Raw genomic sequence first — 23478 nt, 5'->3', positions numbered from 1 at the left:
CAATCACTTCCCTAGCTTCCTACAGAATTTTAGGACACACCTGATGAAATCCTGGGCATTTATCCACCTTTCTGCGTTCCAAGACATCCAGTACCACCTTCGCTGTAATATGGACATTTTTCAAGGTGTCACCATCGATTTCCAACATTCTATATCTTCCATATCCTTCTCCACAGTAAATGCTGATGCAAAATACTTGTTTAGTATCCCCTCCCCACCCCATCGCCTGCAGATCCACACACAGGCTGCCTTGCTGATCCTTGAGGAGCCCTATTCTGTCTCTAGTAACCCATTTGCTCTTAATGTATTTATAAAAACCCTTTGGATTGTCCTTACCCTATTCGCCAAAACTGTGTCCTGTCCCCTTTTTGCCTTACTGATTTTCCTCTTAAGTATACTTCTATTGCCTTTATACTAGAAGGATGTTCTGGATTGGAATAAATGCCAAATATTGCATCTTGATAAAAGGGCAGGACTTAGACTGATTAAAAGTCGGGCCTTGCATAGTGATATAGAACAAAGAGACCTCGGGGTTCAGATCTTTGCAGTTTATGTCACATGTAGACAGGGTTGTTCAGAAGATGTAGAGCACACTTGCCTTCATTGCTCACACCTTTGAGTATAGGAGTTGGGACATTACATTGAGGTTGTACAGGATGTTGGTGAGGTCTCTTCTGGAATACTGTGCTCAGTTCAGGTTGTGCTGTTATAGGACAGATGTTATTAAGTCGGAGCGGGTTCAGAAGAGATTTACCAGGATGTTGATGGGAATGGATGCTTTCGGTTATAAGGAGAGGCTAGGTAGGCTGGGACCTCTTTCACTGGGGTGTAGGAGGCTGAGGGGTGACCTTATTGGAGGTTTATAAAATCCTGAAGAGTATAGGTAATGTGAACAGCAGGTGCCCTTTCCAGGAGGGGGCGCGATTCAAGAGTGGGTGAGAAAAGGAAGACTCTAAAAAGACGTTCCGGATTTTACTTTTTGTTTTTGTACAGAGAGATTCACATGTGGAATAAACTAGCAGAGGACGTGGTAGCTGTGAATACAATTACAATTTAAGGTTGGCACAGTGGCTCAATGGTTAGCACTGCTGCCAGGGACACCGGTTCAATTCCTGCATTGGGTGGCTGTCCATGCGGAGTTTGGATATGCTTCCCCGTGTCAGCGTGAGATCCTCCAGGTGCTCCCGTTTCCTCCCACAAGCCACAGATGTACAGGGCAGGTGAACTGGCAGTCCTCAATTGCCCATAGTGTTCAGGGATGATTGGGTTTAGTGAATTAGTAAGGGGTAAATGTAGAGTAAAACGGTAGGGGAATGGGATTCTAAGAGGAAAAAGCATTTGGACCTGTATATCGATAGGGAATGCTTGGATGGATTTGGACTAAGTGGAGGTAGATGCGATTAGTTCAGTTCGAATTTATGGTTGACACGGACTGGTTGGAACACAGGGTGTGTGTCAGTGCTGTATAACGTTCTGACTCTATCGCTCGTTATCTCTGTAAATTCCTCTATGCTCGGAACTCTCCGTCAATGCCACCTCATCCAGTCTTACAACTCTTCCTTATCTCGATAATTCCTCTCCAGCCTCAAAACTCAAAAAAGTCTATCAGAAATATCTCTATCTCTGTAACATCCTCAATCCTCAGAATCCTCTCCAACTTTCATCTCCTCCAGCTTCATTACTCTCCCTATCTCTAATCCCCTCCAGTCTCTCAAAGCTCTGCTATATGTGCCTTTTTTATTTCCAGCCTTCAGGATTCCCAATGTTTATTTCTCACTTGATGACGGCCCTTTCCGATTCTGTGCTGAGCTTCTGAATTCTTCCTTAAACCTCTCAATCTCCTTTTCCTCCCAAAACATCAGCCAATCATCTGTCGTCTACTCTAGTATCACCCTTTCTGACCTGAAGTCCAATGGAGCCTGTCATATTCCTATAATAAACATCTTAGCGGTCTACAGAACAGAAAAAGGCTCTGGTAGTACATCGGGTCTGTGACAAAGAAAACTACCACCTAACTGTCCTCATCTATTTTCCAATAATTGTGGAAAAGTCTCATCTATCATGGCATTGCAAGTGCACACTAAATACATCTCAAATGCTACCGGGATTTTTGTGTCTCCCACCCTTACAGACAGTGAGGTTCAATGCAACTGTTGCTGTATGACGACATCACCCACAGGAACACAGAGCAGCTGGGTCTGTACAAACCAGAGATCACCCATACATTGGGAAAGATGGCAGGGTTCCTGAGAGGGGGCACAGGAGATTTACCAGGATGGTACAAGGAATGGGGGATTTTAGTTGCAGAGACATGGGTGTTGTTAATACATATCAAGAATATCCATCTACAATAGATGGACTCTTGTTCTCAACCTCTCCCCTTGCCTGGGCTGTGGTAACCTTCAGGTTAAACCCACCACCAGACATTTCTCCCTAATGAGAGAGCAGCCCTATGGTCTGGTCAGACAATGCTGACTACCTTTTACACAGTGATGCCACTGTACCCTGGGGATGGGGAGAGGGAACGCTGAAGGTGGGGGATGGGACACCACTCAGGCACAGTGCTTTGTCCTGGAGGATGTTCACTTTAATATTGTTGGTATCTGCACTGATGCAGGCAAGTGGAGAATGTTCCAACACAATCCTGATGTGTGCCTTATAGGGAGCAAACAGACATTGGGGCATCAGGGGTTTGGGGAAACAGATTGTTCTCCTTGTAGCAGAGGAAATTGCGGGTGCCCTGTGACAGAGGGGTTTACAGATTTAGAATAATCCACCTTACACTCATGTGCACATCAGAAAAGGATTACAGGACACATATTGAAGACTTGGGGGAGATCTACTGAGAGTGTGGGGTGATTCAAAAGAGGACATTTATGCAGCAAATGGGAATGAGCTGGAATACAATACTCACACACAATGTGAATATCCAGCTCCTGATGAATTGAGTAATTTTGTCACAGTTTGGCGTTACAATTACTGAGATTACCATCTGAATGTCCACCTGTAATACACGTTTATAAAACTGTCACTGTCAGTTCATTTAAGAAACTCTCACCACCCCCTCCTCCTGGCCCAGGATGACTGGACACATTACCCCTTGTGGGGGTCAGCAGTTAGTTCAGGGGGAAATCTGTATGGGTTTCTGTGAGTTTCCACACTTGGTCTTCATGTGACTGAACAGGGCAGATCTTTGACACATGGGACACAATGTTTCAAGAGTCAGTGCGATGTGGAGAGCAGGATGTGTGCTTCCTTTTCTTTCCTTCCGTGCTACCGCTGTGCCTCATCAATTAGACGGGGGGGGGGGGGGGGGGGGGGTGAAAGGCTCATGCAGCTCGATGGGCAAGTTGTCTCCATTCTGACCCATGAGCAGCAAGCTCCTCCCAGTCATTCCAAAGAGTCTCTCTGAAAAGGTAACAACTGCTTCCCACTGCCCAGTGCTCCCAGGAAATGTTTAGAAGAATGAGCGGGGAAATCTCTGAGAAAAGGCAGAACGGTAAAGTTCCAAAAGGATTATAAACAGTTTACAGAGAGGGATTCATTGGAGAAGTGGGCAACAAGTTAGCAAATGGAGCATAATTTGGGAAATTGTGAAGTTGCTCATTTTGGAGGAGATAATAAAAGAACAGAGGACTATGTAAATGGTGGAAACTGTCGAAAGCTGCATCACAAAGGGACCAGGGGTAATTGCATAGGAAACACAGTTACAACAGGGAATCAGGATGGGGAATGGAACGCTGTTTCTTATTACAAGGAGTTTTCAGTGTAAGTGTTTGGAGTATATACCTGAGAGTAACTTTACAAAGTGCGAGTGAGACCACATCTGGAGTAATGACAGAAGTTTTGGTCCCTTTATTTAAGGGAATACATAATTTCATCCGAGGCATTTCAGAAAAGATTAACTGGGATGATCCCTGGCTTGTAGGGATTATCTTTTAAGAAAAGGCTGAAAATGTTGGGACTCTACTCACTGGATTTGGGAAGAATGAGAGGTGATCTCATTGTAACATGCAGGATTCTTAAGGAGTTTGACAGGGTAAATACTGAGAGGATGTTTCCCATCATGAGGGATCTGGAATCAGATACTCGGATAGTCACGGAATCAAGGGTTCTGTTTTAGATTCGTCAAGTTTAAGGCAACATCAACACGGGTCAGGGGTTTCAGTAGCAATGGAGCTGGGGTGAAGGGGGGGGGGGAAGCAACGTTTTAGAGATTGGAATTCCTGGTGTTTGTGATTGTGTAGATACCTGATCAGAAGGTCACCTTGGGGTTACAGATATGAGAGCAATATTGTGAAGAGTGTAGTTCTGCCTCAGTCAGTTCCCAGGGAGAGGGAGGGGCTCAGAAGTAAGGGAAAGGAATTTGTAATAGCAACTGAAGGCAATGGGTTTAACCATGTCAATGTTCCGTTGCAGGAAATTGCAGCCAATCGCGTAGTGGGAATGTGATGAGCAGTTTGATAACTGAGTAATGGAGAGGGATGATGGGGAGGGAGAGCTAGGCATTGTCAGTGTACTTGTGAACCCACAGACGGTGCTTTTGGACGATGTCACCTCCTGACAGTATGTGGGTGAGAAACAGGAGGGACCAAGAATCGATCCTTGAGGGACACCACATACAAGGAATTTAGAAAGGAATGGGAGAGTGGGGATGGAGTAGGCTTTTCCAACAACGGTGAGGTCAAAATATTACTTCGTAGCAGAATGGGAGAGAAGGACATAACCAGCAAAGACAGACAGACAGAACAAGGAACAATACCTGTGATTTGGTGAGGGGAGGGAGGTGGGGGTGATGTGGAGGAAGAGCCCAACTCCAAAAACACACTTTCTTCATTGGTGACATCACCCAACTCCACCCTAGTCTCAGCTCATTTACTGAATGCAGGGATGGACGAGTATTTATCTCCAGACTTAATTATCCAAACACTCTTGGCCAGCCTCCCACATTCAACTTACATGTAATCTCAAGAGTATCTTAAACCCTCCTGCCCAAGTGCTCACTTGTACCAAAACTAGTTGATCCATCGAAAGGCTCCTATTTACAGGCAACAATTTAAAATTCTCACCCTGTGAACATCCCTGTCTCCCTGCACCACACACCCTGCAAGACCTTGACAACTCATTTGTGTTTATTCATTGCTTCACCTGTCTGGCTGTTTCTACTGTTGCCAAGGCAACACTGTCTGGAATTCCCACCTGAACCCTCTCAGACCTGCTTTCCTCTTTTAAGGTGTTCTCGAAAACCTGCTCATTTGGCAATGCTTTTGATCACTTGACCTAGTATCTCAATCTGTGGCCTTATGCCAGAATTTTTCAATAGTATTTCTGTGAAATTATAAACATGATTAAAAAAAACAAACTGTTGCTGATTTGCACATACATTGTCAACTCTTCAATATTGCTGAGTGTATAATCTATAACAGCACTTACCCAACCACATTGTGGGAGCACCTTCACCACATGAACTGCAGCTGGACAGGGAAATCAAACATCACCCTCTCCACAGGCAATGGGGCTTTGGCACTGATCACTGGGATCTGTGGAGGGAGAAACACAGTTGCTATTTCAGGGAGTGCAAAATGCATTATAGGAGGGAAAATGGGGCAGAATTTGGGATTTTCAAATTTGTGATTCACAATGTGCACTAAGTTCTGTAAAACCTCTCATGCCATACCATGAAAATTTCCTTCTCTTTCTGGTCAATATGTCTTTCCTTTCCCCTGCCCTGCACCTTCACACATTTCCAATGCCTTGGCCACAACAACACTGTGCTGCCAGTGAAGTTTATCACGTGGTTGAGTATTGTCCCACCCCTCATTCACTCCGATTGGTTGAAGGACCAACTGGCACATCCTGGTCCTCCAGCCTCGTTCCCCCGACTCTTATTGGTCCTGCGCTGACATCAATAATCCGAGGCCCATTGTGGGCTGGAGCATGCTCAGTGCTTCCTGCTTTTGCTGCTGTTCATCAGGTATGAGAGAGAGAGGGCTCATCCCTGTTTCTCCTGATGTCAGACAATAACAGCAACTACCTGCATTGTATGGAGCCTTTCACATTGACAAATCTCCTAAAATGCTTCACGGATGATGGAAACGTTGATTAAAGAGAACGATTTTTAGATACATCTTTAAGGCGGACAGAGGGGGTGAGGGAGGATATTCCAAAGGTTTGTGTCCTCAGCAGCTCCAATCGTGCAGTGATATAGGTGGGCAACAGCTTACAATGGAGACAGTTCGTGGCTAAACACAGGTTAACCACCTCATGTCGTAGCCACCTCATGTCACAGCCTGTCATTACACACTACCTATGGTTAGCCACTAATAGTCTCCATTAACAGCTAATCAGCCTCCCCCAGTCAGATCGTTATCCACTCCTTTATCCAACCGCTCTTCTCACTCTATCCCCACCTTTACTCCTTTTATCTTGCCCCCATCCCCCCACACTATCTTCTGCACATAAACGGACTTTTTTTCTCTCAGTAACATTGTTCTGTGGAAGGGACACCGGATCTGAAACGTTAACTCTGATTTCTCGTCACAGATGCTGCCAGACCTGCTGAGCTTCTCCAGACCCTCCTGGTTGTTGTTTCTGATTTACATCATCTGCAGTTCTTTTGGTTTTAATTTACCGGGAGTCTGTAATTCAGGTCCAACAGCCTCTGTCCCAGTCCCTGCTGTCTCTCCCACCCCCACCCAGTGACACTGCACCTGCACAGCTCATGGACAGGTGTCGTCTTGCTGGCCACACCCCTCATTCACTCCCATTGGCTGCAGGACCACACAGACTCTCCTCCTATTGGTCTGGAGCTGCCGTTAATCAAGCCGGCGCCGATTGAGAGGTGAGCTCCTCCCTCTCTCTGCCCTGGGATGAGCTTCATCATTCACAGTGAATGGGGCAGTATCACAGAGCACAGGGGCTGGGGGCTATTCAGCCCATTGGGGCTGTGTGCTCTCCCTCTGTAGATGGTGCAAATCTGTCCCAACTACCCCCAAATCTTTCCTTAAAAAGTAAAATTCCAAGTCTGTTTCAAAATACCTGCTGAATCTGTGTCGTTCAGACTGTTCCAGATGCTCAGAACTTACTGAGTAAAATAGTGTTCACATTTTCACCTTGTATTATTTGCCAATTACTTGAACGTAGTTACTAAAAATTGTGACAGGGTTAACAATTCCTCTCTCTCTTTGCAAATTCAAGACCTTGGAACAAAATCGGCACCAGGTCAAAATCACTGCTTCACCTTCTCAGCTCCAAGGATAATTATCTGTGCTTCAGCTAGCTCTGCACAAAAGAGAGGAATGCATCTTAATTTATTAAGATCAAAGAAACAGACCTCCGGTCCAATTCGTCTGTGCCAACAAGGAATCCTAAACTAATGAATTCCCATTTACCATCTATTGGCCTGTATCCATCAAAACCCTTCCTATTCATGTACCCAATTGGAAGCCTTTTAAATGTTGTGATTTTTCAGCCTCCACTACTTCATCTGGTAGCCCCTCCCATACACACACCGCACTCAGCTTGAAAATGTTGCCAGTTCGATCCCTTTTAAATCTTTGCCCTCTCAACTTAAACCCATGTGCTCTAGTTTTGGACCCACCTAACCTGAGGGAACAGGACCCCAGCTGCTCACCTTATCCACGCGCCTCGTGATTTTATAAATCTCAATGAAGTCACCTCTCAGTCTTTGACTCTCCAGAGAAAATAGCCCCAGCCTATTCAGCCCCTCCCTGTAGCCCAAATCCTCCAATCCTGGTAACGTTTTTGTAAATCTTGTCCAAACCTTTTCAAATTTCACAACATCCTTCCCAGAACAGGGAAATTCAAACTGAAAACAGAATTCCAGAAGTGGCTTAATCAACGTCCTGTCCAGCCACAATATGACGTCCCAGCTTCTGTATTCAATGCATTGACCATTAACGGAGAGCGTTAATGGAGTCCCATTTGCCAGCGGTTCACCCTTATCCCTCTAAAACCTCCCTCTTCAAGTACCCAGTCAGACGCCTTTTAAATGCTGCAATTGTACTAGCCTCCACCCCTTCCTCTGGCAGCTCATTCCATACTTGCAATGACCTCAACATGAACACGATGCCCCTTAAATCCCCTTTAAATCTTTTCCCTCTCACCTTAAGCCTGTACCCTCTTGTTCTGGAGCCACCGAACTTGGGAAAAAGTCCCTGACTGCTCACCTTATCCATGCCCTTCATGACTTTATAAGATCACCTCTCAGCCTCCAAATCTCCAGGGAAAATAGTCCCAGCCTATTCAGCCTTTCCCAATAGCTCAAATCGTCCAACCCCAGGAAAGTCCTTGCAAATGTTTTCTGAACCCTTTCAAGTTTCTCAACATTATTCCAAGAACAGGGAGATTGGAACTGAAAACAGAATTCCAGAAGGGCCTTCATCAGTGCCCTGTCCAGCCACAATATGACATCACAACAGCTGCATTCAATGCATTGACCAATAACGGGGAGCGTACCAAATGCTGCATTCACTCCCCTGCCTACCTGTGACTCTACTTTCAGGGAACTATGAACCTGCACTCCAAGGTCCCATTGGTCAGCAATGTTCCCCAGGACTTTACATTAAGTGCATAAGTCCTGCCCTGATTTGCCTTTCCAAAATATAACAGCTCACATTTATCTAATTTGAACTCAGTCTGCAATTCCTTGCTCCAATGGCCCATCTGATCAAGATCCTGTTGTATTCTGAACTAACCTTCTTCACTGTCCACTACACCTCCAATTTTGGTGTCTTCTGTAAACCTACTGACCATATCTCATATATTCACATCCAAGTCATTTATTTAAGGGCCCAATATCCATCCCTGCAGCACACTGCTGCTCACAGGCCTCCAGTCCGCAAAGCAACCCTCAATCATCATCCTCTGTCTCCTACATTCAAGGTAGTTTTGTAATGGCTTGCTCTCCCTGCATTCCATGTGATCTAACCCTGCTAACCAGTCTGCTTTGTGGAACCTTGTTGAATGTCCATATAAAACAACATTCACCGCCTGGCTTAATCAATTTTCTTTGTCACTTCAAAACACTCACTCAAGTTAGTGAAACACAATTGTGCATGTACAAAGCCAGTGACTCTCCCTGATCATTCCTTACCTTTCCAAATAGATGGATATCCTGTCCTTCAGAATCCCTTCCACCAACTTGCCTGCCACTGACTTCAGGCTCACTGTTCTCTTGTTCCATGGCCCCTCCTTACCACCTTTTTAAAAATAATGGCACCTCACCTGTCACTATCAACGATACAAATATCACAGGAGCGGCCCAACAATCACTTCCCTAGATTTCCAGAAAGTTCCAGGATACACCTGATCAGGTTCCAGGGCTTTATCCACCTTGATGCGATTTAAGACATCCAGTCCCACTTCCCCTGTAACATGGACACTTTCAAATTTATCATTGTTTATTTCTCCAAACTCTCGAGCTTCCATATACTTCTCCAGTAAAAATGACGTGAAATATTTGCATATATTTCACACCCTCTGTGATTCCATAGACAGCCTTGTTGACCTTGAAGCGGTCCTATTCTCTGTTCCAGTTAATCTTTTGTCTGTGATATATTCGTTTAATCTCTTTGGATTCTATTCCAGGACATCCCAGAAAGGCCTACTTCAAGGACCGTAACTTTCCTCCGATTTGATCAACAATGCCCTCCAACACATACCCTCCACTTCCCGCACCTCCACCTTTACCCCACCCCTCCAGCCACAATAAAGAATACAGCCCTGCGGTCTTCATCTTCCACCCCACTAATCTCCAGATACGGCGCATTAACCTCTTATTTCTGCTACCTAAAGTCAGACCCCACCATAGACATATTTCCCTCCCCACCGCTATATGCGTTCCACAGAGACCATTCCATCTGCACCTCCCTTGTTAGGTCCACACCCTCCCACCAACACATGCTCCACACCTTTGACCTTCCCTTACCGCCACGGGAAATGTAAAACGTTCAGCCACACCTCACTGAGCTCTGTCCAGGACCTCAAAACGATCTTTTCACATCAGGCAGAGATTTGCCTGCACATCCCAAAACCTCATATACTGCATCTGGACACTATGGGAAATTTAACATGGTTCATCCAACTAACCTACACATCTTTGGACTGTAGGAGTAAATTTGAATATCCGAAGGAAACCCTCACAAACACTGGGGAGAATGTGCCAACTCCAACACAGACAGTTGCCTGAGGCTGGTATCAAACCCAGGTCTCTGTTGCTGAGGAAGCAGCGCTAACCACTGAGCCACAATACTGTGGGATCTTTGGTGCTGATGTGCTGCCCCACTGATAACTCAGTCACTCACCCTGCCTCATTTCCTAAGAGGCAGTGATGATGGAGTGAAATTATCACTAGACAGTTAATCCAGAGACCCAGATAACGTTCTGGGGACCTGGGTTTGAATCCCATCACGGCAGATTTTGGAAAGTGAATTCAATAAATATCTGGAAAAAATAATCTAGTGACGACAAGGAATCCATTGTCAATTGTTGAAAAAACCCATGTGGTTCACTCATGACCTTTAGGGAAGGAAAATGCCATCCTTACCTGGTCTGGTCTGCATGGGACTCCAGACCTATAGCAACGTGGTTGATTCTTAACTGCCCTCTGGGTAAACGCAGCAATAAATGCTGGCCGAGCCAGTGACAGCCTCATCCTGTGAATGAATAAAGGAAACAGGTCAGGTTTTGTTCCTTCTCTAGTAGGTACATCCTACAAACTCAATCAGAAATGTTCTCGTACACACTGAACAAATACATTTCCATCCAAGCCCTTAACACTACAGCACTCCGAGGCCATGTTGGTAAAGTTAAAACCCCTTATCATTGCAACTATATTTTTACAGATAACTGAGGTCTGCTGGTAAAATTGTGTCTCAATTCCCCGCTGACTATTGGGAGAGAGTCTATAATACAATCCCAGTAAGATGGTCATCCCTTTCTTATTTCTCAGTACCACCCAAATAACTTGCCTGGATGTACTCCCAGGAATATCCTCCCGAAGCCCAGCCATAACGTTATCCCTAATCAAAAACACCTCTCCCCCTGCTCTGTTGTCCCCTTGCTATAGCATCTATACCCTGGAACATTAAGCTGCTAGTCCTATCCATCCCTGAGTGCTGCCTCTGTAATTGCTGTAATATCCCAGTGCCATGTTCAAAACCATACCCTGAGCCCACCTGCCTGACCTGTCAGGTCTCTTGCACTGAAATAAATGCAGTGTAACTGGTCCGTCGCACCTCATTCTGTAGCTTGCTCTTGCCTGCCTTGACAGTCTGATCTGGTGAACAGTACCAGCCTCAGACTCACCTCTTTTCTCACTATCTCTTTAGGATTACCCCGACACCCTCACTGGTTTAATGCCTCCCGAGTGGCACTAGCAAATCTCCCTGCTCCTCAGGACCCCATGCTTTCCCCTTCCTATGTACAATGACCTCCCACTGGTTATTTTCCCCTTTGAGAATGTTCTGCTCCCTCTGAGAGACATCCTTGACACTGGCACCAGGGCAGCACCACCCCATTCTGATCTCTCACTGTCAGCTGCAGAAACGGCAGACTGTGCCCCTGACTAGAGAGTCCCCTATCACCATCGATCGTGTGGAACTGGATACACCTCACATTATGTTAGAAGCCAGTCTCAGTACCAGTAACTTGGCTGTCAGTGCTACTTTCCCCTGAAAGTCTATTACCACCTACATTTTCCAAAACAGTACACTTGTCTGAGATGGGGATAGCCACAGGAGACTCCTGCAGTACCTACCTACACCTCCTAGCTTTTCTGGAGGTAACCCACCTACCTGACTGTATCTGCAGTATCCTGAGACTGCCGCCTATCACACTCCCCGGCTCCTGTCAATTCCTCACTGCCTTTAATCACTCCTCCACCAATCCATGTGATCCAATAGGATTTGCAATCACACTTCTTGCAGACAAATCATCAGGTTCATTGAAACTCTCCCTAATCTCCCGCACCCGACAGGAACAGTAGGCCACTCTACAACAGGCCATCTCTCCGCCTTAACAACCTACAGACCAAGACAAAGGCACAGTCTTACTGCTCGAAAAATACTGCCCGAGAATAACTTATTGCTTACGTTTTATATCTTAAACTTTCAATCAAGAGACCGTAAGACATTAAAAAGAAATCCTCACCTGACTCATGATTGTAGATTTAATAAAATAAAACTGACTAAGATTGATGTTTGAAGAGACTGAAACTCACTGAGCTGATCCCTGGCTCTGAGTACTTCCAAGGGTGAGGTCTCTCTGAGGGCAGCTGTGAAATGTCACTGTTTCTCTTCTCTGCCCACTCCATTTCCAGAGAGGTTTTTAACTTCACAGCAAGTCAGCTCAGAGAGGTCACTGCTTGGTTTTATTCACTGGGGGTTCCCTTTGCTGCCCAGACCAGTATTTATTGGCCACCTTTACTTGTCTTGGAGAAAGTGGTGGTTAACCGCCTCCCTGAAATGCTGCAGTCCATGTACACCACAGTGATGTTTGGACAACAGTCCCCCTCTGGCCCCACAACCGGCGGCACGGCGTGGGCGGCACGGTGGCACAGTGGTTAGCACTGCTGCCTCACAGCGCTGGAGACCCGGGTTCAATCCCGACTCAGGCGACTGACTGTGTGGAGTTTGCACGTTCTCCCGTGCTCCGGTTTCCTCCCACAGTCCAAAGATGTGCTCAGGTGAATTGGCCATGTTAAATTGCCCGTAGTGTTAGGTAATGGGTAAATGTAGGGGTATGTTTCGCTTCGGCGGGTCGGTGTGGACTTGTTAAGGGCCTGTTTCCACACTGTAAATCTAATCTAAAAAAAAACCCTCCCTGTCTCTGTAATCCCCTCTGGCTTCATACATGTCGGGACATTAGATTTTTATTTGGATTCATTTTTGTTTGGTAAACCCCAAACAAAAGTGAAATATTTCACCCCAAACAAATTTCTGTTGATTGACCTTTTGGAGAGGCTGACATGTGGACACCGCAGTATTTTATCTCACATTGTACACGTAGAATGATGGAACTCTCTTTTAAACATTGCTAAAAAGGGAGGCAATGGCTTAATGGTATTCCTGCAAGATGAGTGACATGTGCAATGTTCCAAGAATTAGGGTTAGAATCCCAACATGGCAGCATCGGCATCCAATACAATCCCGAATGAAAAGGCGAATGATGACCATGAAACTATTGCCGATTGTTAGAAAACCCATCTGGTTCACTCATGTCCTGTAGGGAAGGAAACGGTCATCCTCACCTGGTCTGGCCTACATGTGACTCCAGACCCACAGCAATGTGGTTAGCTCTCAACTGCCCTCAGGAAAAATACATTAAAAACTGTTAACAAATACTCCGCAGGTATCACTTAAAAACTGGCTGTTCACATTAGGACCATGTGAATTTCTGAACGGCCTGAACTAAAACTGAGTTTTAGTTTCATCTTCCCCCTGTCTCACATCAGTCTGTTTACACCCAACTCCAAAACACTCTCATTGAGCCAAGCAGCCCTCACAGTGCAGCCCTGTCATTTTCACTGTCTGCTCACACCTACACTGCCCTCAGCCTCCTGTACTGTTCCAATGCATCTCAATGGGTGTTCAGGGACAGCATCTTATCTTTTGATTCAGCCCTTTGTAACCCCAGAGTCAACATGGACGTCACCAGTTTCTGAATGAACAGACAGTTGTCAGAAGCTGGAACATTCCACTTGAAAAGGTACTGGAATTTGAGTCCAAAAGGACTTTTAATGGGAAGTTTGCAGTTAATTGAAAATATGACGCTTACAGCTTAACATCATGAAGTGGGTGATTGGGTCTAAATCTGAGAGTTCTTACAAAGCGACGAGGTGTAATTTGGATAAATCTGTGCTCCCTCTCAGGCCAATATCTCCTTCCTCAGCTGCAGGGCCCAGAACAGAGCACACACCCAAAGGGTGATCCAACACGAATTTGTACATCTTTCTGCTAAACAAAAATATTGGAGATATTTTCCCACAAACAGAACTGACAAACCTTTCTCCGTCCACAGTCAAATGCAAATGATATTCAGATCCCGATGACTCCATTGACTGTAAAAACTTGCTTTTGAGATCCCAGCCTCAATTATTCTGATTTAATATCCTATGAAACGAATTCACAAAACAAAACTCACAGTCAGTGCAGGTAGAATATAAAGACATACTTTTCTCTTGGTATGTGCTTGATGTGTAAATGCCTCTCTTCAAATCACACCCCCCCCCATCCTTGGAAGAGGACATGTCCATGCCCCTCACTGTACCTTGCCCCCAATAAAGATGGAGCCCATGTCCCAGGACCTATCACCGCCTGAGGGCCGCAGCCATTTTCCCATCTGCTGCAAACGCGGGAAAGAGTTTCTAATTCAGACTTACCGCACAGAGTGTAATTAAAACTTCGCAGTCTAAAGTGACTCATTATCTCCCTGTCTCCGAGGCCACTCTCCCCTTCCCTGTTTGCCTGTCCCACACTCACCAACGGCCGAGTCACGTGACACTGCACAGGCGGAGTTACTGGTGACGTGTCATCCCACTGGCCACGCCCCTCATTCACTCCCATTGTTTGGATGACCATCTGGTTCCACTTGGTCCACCAGTCCCACCCCTTTTCCTATTGGTCCGAAGCTGCCATCAATCAGCTGGACCCCATTGTGAGGTCAGTGGTGGGATCCTCCCCCTGCCTGAATCAAACCCGGAAGGTGGATGGATGGTGTCAATCAGGAACAACAAGCAGGAGGTGCTGGGAAAGCTCAGCAGGTCTGGCAGCATCTGGGAACAGGAATCTGTCCAGTGGCCCTTCCTCAGAACCGATGGGAGCTGGGAACATTAGAATCCTGAGTGTGGAAACAGGCTATTCGGCCCAAAAAGTCCACAGCGTCCCTCCGAATGGTATCCCACCCAGACCATTCCCCTACCCTATTACTGTATATTCCTCCTGACTAATGCACCTAACCTACACATCCCTGAGCATTATGGGAAATTTAGCTTGGCCAATTCAACTAACCTGCAGATCTTTGTACTGCAGGGGATAGGGGTTAAAGAGTAAATAATAGACAGGGACAGAACCCAGAGAGAGACCGGAACATTTGGAAAGACAAAGGAGTGGAATATGACCTGGCTGGGAGGGTGCATAGCTGTTAATGGAGGGGACAGGAACCTGTGTCTGGCAGCATCTCAGTGGAGGTGGCGGAAATGGCGACTGATGATCTACGTTCTGCTGCAAAAACAGACCCGAGCTTCCAGCTGCCTGTCACTTTAACACACGAGCCTGTGTGGAATGAACTTCCAGAGAAAGTGGTAGCTGTGAATACAATTACAATATTTAAAAGACATTCAGATACGTACATAAATAGGAAATATTTGGATGGATGTGGACTAAGCGGAGGCAGATACAATTAGTTCAGTTTGGAATTATGTTTGGCATGGACTGGTTGGATCACAGGGCCTGTTTCCTTGCTGTATAACATTATGACTAATCCTCACTAACTCTAAATTCCGCCATTCACAAATCTCCCGATCACTGTCACCTCATCCAGCTTCACAACTCTTCCTTATTTATATAATTCCTCACCAGCACAGAACGCTCCCTATCTCATGTTCTCCAGTTTCTCAAATCTCTGCGATATGTGCCTTTCTTTAGTTCCAGCCTTGAGGATGCCCTCATTCACTCCGATTGGTTGGAGGACAAACTGGTATGATCTGGTCCTCCAGTACTGCCCTCTGGCCCTATTGGGCTGTGCTGACATCAAGCATTCAGGGCCCATTGTGAGGGGAGTGGTGGGATCCTCCCTCTCTCTGCCCTCGAATGAGCTTCAACATTCACAGTCAATGGGCAGTGTCACAGAGCACAGGGGCTGGGGGCTAGTCAGCCGATTGGGGCTGTACTCTCTCCCTCTGGAGATGCTGCAAATCTGTTCCAATTCCCTTCCCATTTGCCCATAGCCCCCAAATCTTCCCTTAAAAAGTAAAATTCCAAATCTGTTTATGAATAACTGCTGAGTGTGGGTCCAACTGCCAGACTGTTCCAGATGCTCAGAACTTACTGAATAAAATAATGTTCACATATTATTTACCAATTACCTGAAAATAGTCACTAAAATTGTGACATTGTTAACAATTCCCCTCTCTCTGCAAATTAAAATATCCCAGAAACAAATCTGCACTTGGTCAAGATCACTGCTTAACCTTCTCAGATCCAAGGACAATTATCTGTGCTTCTGCTAGCTCTCCACAAAAGAGGAACAAAGTGTCATAGAGATGTACAGCACAGAAACAGATCTTTGGTCCAATTTGTCCATGCCAACTAGGAATCCTCAGCAAATGGAGCCCCATTTGCCAGCTATTGGTCCGTAGCACTGGAAACCCTTCCTATTCATGTACCCAATCGGATGCCTTTCAAATGTTGTAATTGTATCAGCCTCCACTACATCATCTGGCAGCTCAGTCCACACACACACCCACACACAGCTTGAAAACTTTGCCCCTTAGATCCGTTTTAAATCTTTGCCCTCTCAACTTAAGCCCATGCGATTTTGTTTTGAACCCACCTAACCTGGGGGGAAAAGACCCTGGCTGTTCACCTATACATGTCCCTCATGATTTTATAAATCTCCATGAAGTCACCTTTCAGTCTTTGATTCTCCAGGGAAATTAACCCTGGCCTATTCAGCCTCTCCCTGTAGCCCAAATCCTCCAACCCTAGCAAAGTCATTGTAAATCTTGTCTGAACTCTTTCAAGATTCACAACATCCTTTCCAGAATAGGGAATTTCGAAGTTAAAACATAATTCCTGAAATGGCTTAATCAATGCACTGTCCAGCCACAATTTGACGTCCCAGCTTCTGTCCTCAATGCATTGACCAATAAATATAAATATACGAAACACTACCTTCACTACCCTGCCTATCTATGACTCTACTTTCAAGGAACAATGAACCTGCTCTCCATGGTCTCTATGTTCAGCAACATTCCCAAGGACTTTACCATTAAGTGTATGAATCCTGCTCTGATTTGCCTTTCCAAAATCTAACAGCTTACATTTGTCTAAATTGAACCCAGTCTGCCATTCCTCGCCCAATGGCCCATCTGGTCAAGATCCTGTTGCATTCTGAACTAATTTTCTTCATTGTCCACTACACCTCCAATTTTGGTGTCTTCTGTAAACCTAATATCCATTTCTGCAGCACACTGCTGCTCACAGGCCTCCAGTCCACAAAGCAACCCTCTTTCACCACCCTCTGCCTCCTACCTTCAAGCCAGTTTTTTTATCCAAATGGCTAGTTCTCCCAACATTCCATGTTATCTAACCTTGCTAACTAGTCTGCTTTGGGGAACATCATTCAGTGTCCATATAGACAAAGTCCACAGTCTGCCTTCATCAATCATCTTTGTCACGTCTTCAAAAAAAAACTCAATCAAGTTAGACAGAAAAAATTTCCCACACACAAAGCCACGTTAACTATCCCTAATCATTCCTCGTCTTTTCAAATATATGTAAATCCTGTCCCTCAGAATCCATTCCAACAACTTGCCTGCCACTGACTCAGGCTCACTGTTCTCTTGTTCCCTGGCCTTTCCTTACCACCTTTTTAAATAATGGCACAGGTCTTCCAGCACCTCACCTGTCACCAATGACAATATAAATATCTCGGAGGGGCACTGCCATCAATTTCCTAGCTTTCCACAAATGTCTGGGATACACCTTAACAGGTCCCAGAGATTTATCCACCTTGCTACGATTTAAGACATCCAGTACTACCTCCTCTGTAATATGGCCAGGAGCCGGGCAGCAGTGGACAATTCATTTACAGAAAGGTCTGTGAATGTAATAGTAAAATACTAAACAGAGCAAAAATACACTCAGAGACTGAGGAAGCTAGATAATGAACAAGTGGACATCAAGGAGCTCAGAGGCGAATCAGAGCAGTGTTCACTTTTATGATCCACAGTCAGAGATGTCTAGCACCAAAACAGACTCTTCAGTCCAACCAGCCTATGCCAACCAGATATTCGAACCTAATCTATTCCCATTTGCCAGCACTTGGCCGGCATCCCTCTGAACCCTTCCTATTCAAGTGCCTTTGAAATGTTACAATTTTTGTTGCCCTTTAGGCTCCTGTTGAATTTTCCCCTCATACCGTAAACCTATATCCTCTAGTTCTGGGCTTCACCACCCCAGGGTAAACACCTTCTCTATTTACGCTATCCATGCCCCTCACGATTATATAAATCTCTTCAAAATTACACCTCAGCCTATGACACTCCAAGGAAAAATGGCCCCAGCCTATAATGCCTCTCCCTGCAACTCAAATCCTCCAACCCTGGCAACATCCTTGAAATCAATTCTCAAACCTTTCAAGTTTCAGTGCCTCCTTCTGATAAGAGACCAGAATTGCACACAATATTCCAATAGTGGCCTAACCAATGTCCTGTCCAGCTCCCTTAGTCAGCGCTCTGACTAATAAAGGGAAGCATACCCAATGCCGCCTTCACTATCCTGTGACTCTACTTTCAAGGAACTGTGAACCTGCATTCCAAAGTCTCTTTGTTCAGCAAGACTCTCCAAGACCTTACAATTCAGTGTGTGAGTCCTGCTCTGATTTGCTTTTCTAAAATGCAGCACCTCACATTTATCTAAATTAAACCCTATCTGCCACTCCCAAGCCCATTGGCCCATCTGATCAATATCCCATTGTATTCTGAGACAACCTTTATCACTGACCACAATACCAACAATTTTGGTGTCCCCGGCAAACTTACTAACTGTACCGCCTCTATTCACATCCAAATCATTTAAATGAATGACGAAACAAATCCAGAGAAAAACAAAAATCCATTTCCCTGGGTTTGTATAAGAACATAGGAGTGGAAATAAGGCCATTTGGCCCATCGAGTCCACTCCGCCATTCAATCATGGCTGATGGGCATTTCAACTCCACTTACCCGCATTCTCCCCGTAGCCCTTAATTCTTCGAGACAACAAGAATCTATCAATCAATCTCTGAATGTGCTCTGTGTAAATCCTGCCCTATGACTCTCTATCAGGGAGAGCTGCACATACTCCCCTCTGAACTTTGCCCCCTACAAAGATGGCGGCCGCACGTGTCCAGTGAATCGTTGCCCCGAATAAAGATGGCGGCGCTTACTCGAGTCAATCGCGAAATGAGGTATTTTCCGGTTTACTGCAAAAACGAGACTAAGTTTCAAATTTGTATTTTCCGATGTGCACCAAATGTTGGTAAACCCTCTCAGCCCAGACCAACACCATTTCCCTCCCGCTTGCTGCTGTTTATTTCTTTCCTTACCGACAGCTCTCCGCCCGCACATCCGCGCGGTCCGCGAGGATGATCACGTGGTATAGTCAAGTCCCGCCTCTCATTCACTCTGATTGGTCGGAGGACCAGGTCCTCCAGCCCCGCCCCTGTCCTTTCATTGGTCCGCTGCTGACATCAATCATCCTGGGACTATTGTTGGCTGGAGCATGCGCACTGCTTCGTGGCTTTTGTTGCTGTTCATAAGTTACAAGAGTGAGGGACAAAGTTAAAAACACACAACCACCTGATGAAGCAGCAGCAGCGCTAGTGCTTCCAAATAAACCTGTTGGACTATAACCTGGTGTTCTGTGAATTTTAATTTTGTCCATCCCAATCCAACACCAGCACCTCCAAGTCACGAGTGAGGGAGGAATGTATAACATAAGAACTAGGAACAGGAGAAGGCCATCCTGCCCTTTGAGCTTGCTCTGCCATTCAATAAGATCATGGCTGATCATTTCGTGGACGCAGAACCATTTACCCAAGTTCTCACCGTATTTTTTTTTTTAAAAGAAAAAGCAACCTTAGCTTTAAAAACGTTTACTGAACGAGCATCAACTACTTCCCTGGGCAATGAATTCCATTGAGGTTAAGAAGTTCCTTCTCAATTCAGTCCTAAATTTGCTGCCTCTAATCTTGAGTTGATGCCCTCTTGTCCTAGATTCACCTGCCAGTGGAAACATCCTCTCTACTTCTATTTTATCCATTCCATTCATTATTTTTATGTTTCCATTCTTCTGAATTCCAATGAATATAATCCCAATCTACTCCGTCTCTGTTAAGCCAACCCCCTCAACTCGGGACAGCTAATGATCCGCATGATTCACCCAAGATCCTGTGCATTTATGCATTCCTGATGAAGGGCTCTAGCCCGAAACGACGAATTTCCTGTTCCTTGGATGCTGCCTAACCTGCTGTGCTTTAACCAACAACACATTTCCAGCTCTGATCTCCAGCATCTGCAGACCTCATTCTTTACCCCATTTATGAATATTCACTATCTACTCTCCGATAACCTCAGGTACATGCGCAGTTTGGTTCCTATGTGGAGCATGCGCAGTTTGGTTCCTATGTGGAGCATGCGCAGTGTCACATGATCAGGACAGAGAGAGACATGGAGCTGCTTTCTCCGGCAGCGGCTGCGATCGGCTTCAGAGAGCGGCGTTCAGAGCCGGTGTGTGGGAGCCTCGCTGGGAGAAAGGAGCGGAGAGAATTCACAAGTGCGGGATACAGGTTAAAAAAAACGAAAAAGCCCCTCCAGGCCCGGGGAAGGAGGTGGCGGTCTCTGATCAGGGAAAGGGCCCAGGGTCACGGCCGCCATTTGTTTAAGGGAAGAGGGAGCGCGGGCCTCAGCGCCGCCATTTTGAGAAGGTCAAGGTGCAGGGGGCGGGGCTCTCGGGGTCTGTAGAACAATCAGAGGAAAGGGAAGCCCCATTGTTCTTGATGAATTCCATGAACACAGCGTCACTGGGCGGTCCCGCAGGAATCTCCTCTCTCAGTCCCTGCTGTGATGGTTCACCCCAATCACAACCAGCAGCTCTCCTCCTCTCTCAGCTCCCTTCTGTCCTTCCTGCAGCATCTGTCCCCTGGGGCATTGAGCTGCCTGTCCTGTCCCTCCCTCAGCTGTTGTTCTGTAATCCCTGTGATATCCCAGTCCCATCTTAGGTTACTTCACTAAGGACATCAATGCACCCGATGGATTTCTTTTAACATCAACAATTGTTTAATACTCATTTACAGGTTTTTAATTACATCTTTTTTAAAGAGTTCAATTTTCATTAATTCATGTGCAATGGTTTCTGGATAAATTGCCTCACAATAATGGCATTAGACCATCACTTCGTCTGCTCCCAGGTTGCGCATCCCATTGTAGCATGAATTGAAACCCTTTGTTCCTGCACAATTGTTTGATCCTGTGCTGTGGTAATATCACTCAGTATCCCTCCATGTGGTATCCCTCCCTGTGAGGGTCTAATTGCTGCCTCTGTCAGCGTCTCTCTCTCTTGCAGCTACTCCAGATCCTGAGCCAACAGAACTCTCCAAAGAGTTGAGGAAACACAGACCAGGAATGGAGACTGGGATTTTCCAGATCTCTATGGGCTCAGTGCCATTCTACATGTGTATCCCTCACAGCATCAGTCTAATTTCCCATTCTGTCTGTTTCTGTGTCTTCTACAGGTATTCAGGAAGTTCCTAATTTAATAGACTTGCCAGCTGCTGGTTGGGAAGATGGTTGGTCAGCCAGAGAGATAACGGTCAGGAGCCTTCAATAAATCCTGCTGGCAGGTAAGATCATTCCAGTGTGCAGAGCGAAAGCAATGAGAGAGCTCCAATCATCAGCTAACAGGACATGACATAGATGTAGTGCTGAGGCAGAGCACAGTACAGACACACTGAAGGCGCAATCACCACCTTTACTTTAAGTTTTGTTGTACTGAGACAGTATCGGGAGTTCCCATTTTCAATCCAGGCATGTGCTGTCTTGGTGAGCACCAGGACAATTCAGGGGAAAGCAGGCCTGCAATGAGAGGGTGGTAATGCTGCCTGGGATCTTTCTGTTCCCTATTCCTTTTCCAATACTGTATCTATGGCTTGTCTTTTGGACCAGTGTCTTCAATCATTCTAATTCCTATAGCAGTTCCTATCTCGGTCATCTCCTCACTAATTACTTCACATATTTGAAACCTTCAGTCCAGATGACCATCCATATCGCTGTAACCTGATTCAGTCTCTACAACATGCCTTGTCTCGATAGTCTCCTCCTCCAACAACTGGAGACATAGGGTCTGTTTCTGTGCTGCATGACTCTTCGGCTGAGGTTTCTGAAATGGAATGAGTCGCATTTGCCTGTGTATGGCCCATGTCCCTTCAAATCCTCTGCACTCCGTGTGCCTGCCCAAGTGTCTTTTCCATGTTGTAATTGTACTTGCTTCTACCATTCCCTCTGGCAGTCCATTCCGTCTATGCACCATCCTCTGTGGATAATGTTGCCCCCCAGCTCCCTCTTTAAATCCTTGCTCTCTCACCTCACGTTTATGCCTCTAGCTTTGCACTCACCTACCCTTGGCTGTTCACTTTACTTAGGCCCTACATGGTTTCATAAACTTTTAAAACGTCACCCCGTGATGTCCTCTGTCCAGGAGAAATATTGACGACAATGTTACAAATATCTCCAACTCATGTACTCAGTGCTCTGACCAAGGAAGACAAGTGTGCCCAAATGCCACTTTCCCCTTCCTGTCCCCCTGTGATGCCAGTCCAAGAAACAATGTAACTGCACCCCTGGGCTCTCTCTGTCCAGGACCCGACCATTAACTGTATTAGTCCTCCCTGGTTTGTCTGAACTAAATCCAACACCTGAATGCATCTCCATCTTCCATTCCTTGGCCCACTGGCCCAGTTGATTAACATCCCCTTCAATAACTATATTCCCTGCCCATTCTTCCACTATTGGTATTCGCAAACATACTAATCGGGACTCCTATGTTTTGACTCAAATTGTTTACATAAATGGTGTGCAACAGTGGTCCCAGCACCAATCCTTCCAGCACACCGCTGGTCAGCAGTCTAAACAACAACCCTCTCCCACCTCCCTCTGTCTCCCACTGTCATCCCATTGTGTATCCCATTGCTGGCTAGCTCTCCCTGACCCATTGTGATCTACTAGGAGAAAGTGAGGACTGCAGATGCTGGAGATCAGAGTGAAAATGTGTTGCTGAAAAGTGCAGCAGGTCAGGCAGCATCCAAGGAACAGGAGATTTGACGTTTAGGGCCTGAGCCCTTCTTCAGGAAGGGCTGAAGAAGGGCTTATTCCTGAAGAAGGGCTTATGCCTGAAACGTTTAATCTCCTATTCCTTGGATGCTGCCTGACCTGCTGTGCTTTTCCGGCAACACATTTTCAGCCCTTGTGATCTACCCTTACTAACCAATGTATCATGCTACACCCAGACAAAGGGTTTGCAGAAGCCAGAAACAACGTCTGTTGCTCTGCCATGATCTATCTTTTTGGTCACATCTTGAACAAACTCAAGTCAAGTTTGTGAGACATGTTTTCCCACGCACAAAGCCATGCTGGCTGTTTGTAATCAGTCCTTATCTTTCCAAATGCATGTAAGTCCTACCTCTCAGAATGACCTCCAA

General features: G+C 45.8%; 1 long non-coding RNA gene across 4 annotated transcripts in view; it reads right to left on the bottom strand.

Annotated features, from left to right (window-relative positions):
- The window catches only part of LOC132813549 (uncharacterized), a 37865-nt gene extending 18496 nt beyond the window's left edge, over positions 1-19369 (bottom strand). The window contains exons 1-5 of one of the 4 annotated variants that reach the window (XR_009644101.1): positions 19330-19369; positions 15183-15326; positions 10568-10676; positions 5434-5540; positions 2915-3004 (exon numbers count right to left, since the gene is read on the bottom strand). This is a non-coding gene — a long non-coding RNA (uncharacterized LOC132813549). Of the gene's footprint in view, positions 1-2914; positions 3005-5433; positions 5541-10567; positions 10677-14024; positions 14129-15182; positions 15327-18967; positions 19048-19329 lie in introns of those variants that run through there. The other 3 variants (XR_009644100.1, XR_009644099.1, XR_009644102.1) reach the window with 3 other exon arrangements.
- Positions 19370-23478: the final 4109 nt, after the last annotated feature.

This window comes from Hemiscyllium ocellatum, unplaced genomic scaffold (genome assembly GCF_020745735.1).
Source record: "Hemiscyllium ocellatum isolate sHemOce1 unplaced genomic scaffold, sHemOce1.pat.X.cur. scaffold_383_pat_ctg1, whole genome shotgun sequence".
Lineage (NCBI taxonomy): Eukaryota > Metazoa > Chordata > Chondrichthyes > Orectolobiformes > Hemiscylliidae > Hemiscyllium > Hemiscyllium ocellatum.
This window is presented reverse-complemented; position numbering and strand designations above follow the sequence as displayed.